The sequence below is a fragment of the Octopus bimaculoides genome, chromosome 14 (assembly GCF_001194135.2).
Source record: "Octopus bimaculoides isolate UCB-OBI-ISO-001 chromosome 14, ASM119413v2, whole genome shotgun sequence".
In the NCBI taxonomy this organism is placed as follows: Eukaryota; Metazoa; Mollusca; class Cephalopoda; order Octopoda; family Octopodidae; genus Octopus; species Octopus bimaculoides.
Genome location: NC_068994.1, coordinates 1,976,948 through 1,983,327, shown reverse-complemented (window position 1 = coordinate 1,983,327; position 6,380 = coordinate 1,976,948). Strand labels below are relative to the sequence as shown.

General features: G+C 36.8%; 2 protein-coding genes across 2 annotated transcripts in view; both read left to right on the top strand.

Moving 5' to 3' along the window:
- The window catches only part of LOC106873952 (protocadherin-18), a 139,806-nt gene that overhangs the window by 63,767 nt on the left and 69,659 nt on the right, over window positions 1-6,380 (top strand). The gene's annotated exons all lie outside the window — the stretch shown is intronic.
- Window positions 634-6,380, top strand: part of LOC106873949 (protocadherin beta-15) — a 38,851-nt gene continuing 33,104 nt past the window's right edge. The window contains exon 1 of the mRNA XM_014921490.2: window positions 634-2,291. The gene's annotated coding sequence lies outside the window, so the exon portion shown is untranslated. The remainder of the gene's footprint in view (window positions 2,292-6,380) is intronic.

Sequence of the window (6,380 nt, the reverse complement as noted above, 5' to 3'; positions counted from 1 at the left end):
ATATCCTTATACATATGGTGTGACTGTGTGGTAAGATGCTTACTTCCCAACTACATGGTTCCAGGTTCAGTCCCACATTGTGGCACCTTGGCCAAGTGTCTTCTACTATAACCTCGGGCTGACCAAAGCCTTGGTGGATGGAAACTGCAAGAATCCTGTCCTATATATAGAGATAGATAGATAGATATAAATATCTATATATATATGTATATACTTGTGTATGCATGTCTATGTTTGTCCCTCCACCCTCACTTGACAACCGATGTTGGTATGTTTACATCCCTGTAACTTAGCAGTTCAGCCTAAAAGACTGATAGAATAAGTACTAGGCTTATAAAGAATAATTCCTGGGATCAATTTGCTCGACTAAAAGCAGTGCTCCAGCATGGCTGCAATCAAATGACTGAAACAAATAAAAAAAAAAGAAAAAAAAAAAGAATATATACATACATATATAGATATATGTATGTACGTATATTCACACCCATCCTCCCATAAAGGAAGGAGTTGACAATATCAATGATTGGTGTATGAAATGAGAGCTGTGTATAGACTTTAGCAGTGTATATCGAGACAAGTGTATGTACAGCCGAATGAGTGGTGGTGCATCAGTTGCATTGTGAGACTGCAGGAGTTGCACATCTGTGCAGTGTAAGGAGCACAATTCTCTCAGTAGTGCTGCTGTTGATGTTATTTGGTGACACTTGAAACTACTGCCTATACTATACCTGGATCAATCTTATATACATTTATAGACATATACACACATACACAACATACACATATCCACACTATACACACACATACATATATATATTTGTATGCTTGTATATATATATATACTTATATATATATATACACATTTAAACTCTAAAGTTATACACATTATATTTTATCTGCACACAACTCATTATACATACACATAATTACACATTATTCACATATACACACTTTTATATACCCTGTATACACAGATTTAAACCTTTCTTGCTCACTTATTCATTTACTGACATAACCATATTACACAGCACATCATACACACACACACATACACACTCTATATTCACACACACACTCTATACACACACACATATACATGCACACACACAGAACTCACAAACACATATACAGTGATACATATGTATTTCCACTCATACATAACATCACATAGATCTTTACACACACACACACACACACACACACATATACCTTTATGCATAATTACATACACATGCACAAGTACATGCACATTTCCACACTAACAAAAGTTTGCGACACAGACTGAAACATATAAATATTCACATTCATACTTTGTAAGAAATCACATACACACACACTCACATACTGCCACACTAACTTAATATACAGACTATTGTAACACACATACATACATATATACATATACACATGCACATACCATTGCCATAATACACTGCTACACAGCAAAAGCATAACAGAAACTCACACATACTTTACGGAAAATTTATCATTAACATACACACACATCATCATCATCATCTTTAACCCACACCCACACACGCATATATATATATATGTGCCTTCGCAATAACATGTACACAAACTCACAAACATACACCATCACAGCAACAACATATACACACACTTTATAGAAAACCCACCACACAAGCACGATTCCATACACACACCTTCACACATATACACAATCACAACAGCACACACACACACCATCAAAACAACACACGCGTGCCATCAAAACAACACACACACATACGCACACCATAAACAACAACAACACATACACACATAGAAACTCACACACACAATCAAAACAGCACACAGACACACCATCAAAACAACACACGCGCACCATCAAAACAGCACACATACATATACACACCATAAACAACAACACACATAGAAACTCACGCACACACACAATCACAACAGCACACAGACACACCATCAAAACATCACACGCACACCATCAAAACAACACACACACACATAGAAAATCACACGCACACACACTTTATAGTAAAAGCTCACCTCTCACCCACTACCCCACCAAACACGCATTATAACCCCACCATCCGCATAGAGATATCATCTTAAACCGGAGATGTGACAACACCAGTTTGACGCCATCACCATATGAAGCAGCAGCCAGAAGAGAGAAAGGGAGAGAGAGAGAGAGAGAGAGCGTGTGTGCTTGTGTGTGTGTGTTTATGCATGTGTGTCGGTGCGTGTGTAGTTGATGACTAGAGCGCTGTCAGGAACAACGGAACAGAGATGGAACGGCTTGCCTGCAGGTAGGTGCAACTTTACACCTCTCTCTTCTTTTCACTCTATGTATACATACATATATACATACATACATACATACATACATACAAACATACAGATAGATTGACAGGTAGATAGACAAATACATACACAAACCCATATATATATGTATGATGACATAGATACATACATAAATACATACACATGAGTACATATATATACATATTTATACACACATGCATATGCACATGCATATACACACATACATACTCATACATATGTACATACAAACTTACATACATGCATACATACACATACACCTAAACATACATGCACACATATATAAACACACATATAGTTATATATATATAGATGTGTGTGTGTGTGTGTGTGTGTATATATACTTAAGTGCATGCATCCCTATATATATATATACATCTATACACACACCCCAAACATGCATCGCAAAAGAATAACAAATAAAGGAGCTACTACAGGGTTTGTTCATCTGCTAGAAATAGTAACTAAATCTCTCTCAAACCCTAACCCTACCAAACATGTTAAAGAAGGAAAACTTACAGTGATGTTGTCCGAGATACATTATGCCTAGTAAAATAATGTTGGGATGGTCGTGGATGGAATGGTTCTGATCCCATAATAAGTCTATTGGATAAGAATAACTTGGGTGCTAAGTGACAACAACAACAACAACAACAACGAGAAAAGTGTCTGTAACAACATCAAGATCAGCAACAACAACAACAACATATATAAACAACATGTTTGATGATAACATCAACAACAATTACATCACTGATGACAGCAGTAACAATAAAGACACGTTTAACTACTACTACTACTACTACTACCACCACCACCTCTACTACTACCACTACAACCACTTCTACTACTATTACTACAGTTAACAACAACAACAGTAACAACTTCACCATAAACAACAACAAAATGAAGACTAAAGCCTCTTGACCCCCCCCCCCACAAAAAGATTTCTCCCCCCCACCACACACACACTTGCAAACTAACAAACATACAGGTAATCTTTCTCTCTTCCTTACACACACACACACACACACACACACTGACGTATGCATATATACAAATGAACCTATAAACTTATATATTTACACACACACACACATCTTCTGACAGGTAATGCCCCTCCCTCCCTCTCTCTCTCTCTCTCTCACACACACATATCACTATACACTCACATACACACATATTCACACAAAACATATATACACATACAGCCCTATAAACTTATACATACAAACATCCATACACCCACTCCCCTGATATTCTGTTTGGAAATTGTTGATAAAAACAGACAACAACAACAACAACAACAATAACAGTATTGAAAAGAGTTTGTCAATATAAATTTGTAACAGAGTAATTTTGTAAAACTGAAGAAATTATTCGAATAGAGAAGAGAGGGAGAGGAAGGTGTGGTGGGGTGGGGAGGATTAGAGGGGCTGGGAGACAAACCAGAAAAGCTTTGTGGGCCCTCACAACATTACACTGTCCCTTTTACTACATTTTGTTGATGCCTTACTACAATTTCTTGGCCCCTCCCACTATTTTCAGAATTGATTGGACAATTTTCCACTGAGTTGGCCTCAAACATATTTTAATGTGGGTTTGTTTACAGTGATTTATTTTGAGTTTAGAGAAGGTGTTGAGTGGAGTTTAGTAATGATACTAAGTGGGGTTTAGTATAGGTGTTGAATGGAGTTTAGTGTAGGTATTGAGTGAGGAATTCCTATAATTTCTCTGGGATATATGTTAAAATCAATTTGATTTATTTTTAATTACGGAGATGTACTTGCATAGCAAGTGACCTGATCTGAGATCGTGTGCTGGAATAAAAACAAGTGCAGTGTGGAAAGTGTTTATAAGCCATTTAAGAAAAACGCAAAAACCATTAGATTCACTTCAACATTTAAATTTAAGTTGCCAAAATATTTTCGTCGCTTTGAGACCACGACCAGTTCACTGAGATGCAGCACAGAATTTTGTCAGTGAACAGGTCGCGGTCTCAAAGCGACGAAAATATTTTGGCAACTTAAATTTAAATGTTGAAGTGAATCTGACGGATTTTGTGTGTTATCTTAAATGGCTTATAAACACCTTCCACACTGCAACTGGTTTATTTTTAAGGAAATTTAAATAAGTTTTTAAAGGTTTTTCTAGAGAATGAGGTATTGTTGAATGTAGGTTTTATTGGGTTTGTGAGAGTGTTTGAATGGAATTGGATTATAATAATGTTTAAAATTGGTTCGAATAATGTGTAGAGTTTGGGTAGAACTGAAATGAGATTCGTTATCATGTGTAGAGTGTCTGTAGTATTTGATTTGTGTTACATCATAAGTTGGAATTCCATGGGGTTTGGGGTTCAAACTTGGTATTGTTTATTTTCATGGAAATGAGTAAATTTTCTAGGATTCTATAGAATTTTCCCCTATTTCTTTCTAAGTTTGTTCATAATCCCGTATACATTTTGAGCCACGCACTCTCTGTTCTTTATACGTACAATTTCCAAAAGATATTCTATAGAACCATCTTAAAAGATGCTTTCAGTTTCAGCAGATACTTTGTTGATGATGGGTAACCCTAGCTTAATTCTCATCAAACAAACCCATAAACAAGACGTTCCAGCTGTGACCATCCAGTCTATTTCCACATAAAATGTATCTGGATTCACATTATCTGATATATCCTTATTTTTTAAACAATGCACTTGAGGAATATTTGACTACCATTTTTAGCAAATTGAGCAGTGCCATAGAGACTCTTTCAAAGATATTCCTTTCTGGAATTCACTGTATAAAATCCAGTGTAGGACCAAATTTTATGCAAACATTTAGCTGACCGCTGGGTGTCTAATGGAATGACCAAGGGATAGAGAAATTCAAAAGTACAGGATTATTGGTTCAATCTCACAGCAAGGTACTTGAGGTGACTATATTCTACCATAGCATTGGTTGACCAATTCTTGTGAGAAAAATTTAGTTTGGCTTCATCAGAGGAAGAATGGTAGCATCTGCGTCCCTCAATTTGGTCCCTAATATTGGTAGGGGAGGGGATAGCTAAAATATGGGGTGTTTTACCTCTGGTTTCCTCAAACATGTTAGGAAGGCCGTGAATGAGAAATGAGAAGAAAAAATCCAAAGAAATTCTGAGATGGTTTTATGAAGTGGCAATGTGTCAGAGTGTTGCTGTTGTTGTGTGACAAGACTCCACACATTGTTTGGTTTAACATCACATAAAGCTTGAGGGGAGGGGTTAATTGATTAAATCAATCTCAGTACTTGATTGGTATTTCATTTAATTAACTCTGGAAAAATGAAGGGACAAAGATGACCTCACTGAGATTTGATCTCAGATTGTAAAAATCCTCAATAAATACCACAAGACATTTTGCTAGGAGCTCTACAGACTCTGCCAATATTCTATCAGTCTCTTACACATGCACAGATATGTGTGTGTGTGTGTGTATACATATACACACACTCAGTAATCCCTTGCCACATCATGGTTCACCTATAGTGGTTCATTATTTAAGCTTACGTCACTTCCTCCTCCGTGGTGTTGCTTTGCATTTATAATCAAATGAATATATACAAATTACAAAAATAATAAAAAATATGCAGTACAGAAATGTTTCTACTTTGCAGATTTCCACCTCTCATGAGTGTTTTGGACTGTAACACCCATGAGAGTCGAGGGATTACTGTGTGTGTGTGTGTGTGTGTGTGTGTGTGTGCATTTGTTCCCCCAATCAACATCACTTGACAACAGACGCTGGTGTGTTTACATCCCTGTAATCCTAACGGTTCGGCAAAAGAGACTAATAGAAGACATGGGACAAGGTGCTGAAGCTTGATCTTTGAACTTTGGGCCTCACAGAAGCAATGACTAGTGACCAAAATCTTTGGCAAGATGCTGTGCTTGAGAAGATCTGTCAAACCAAGTGTCACTTGTGGCTGATGCAGGTGTCACATACAAAGCACCTTTCAAGCAATGGGCTTCGGGGAAGCAAAATAGCCAATGCCAGTGGCATATATATATATATATATATATATATATATATC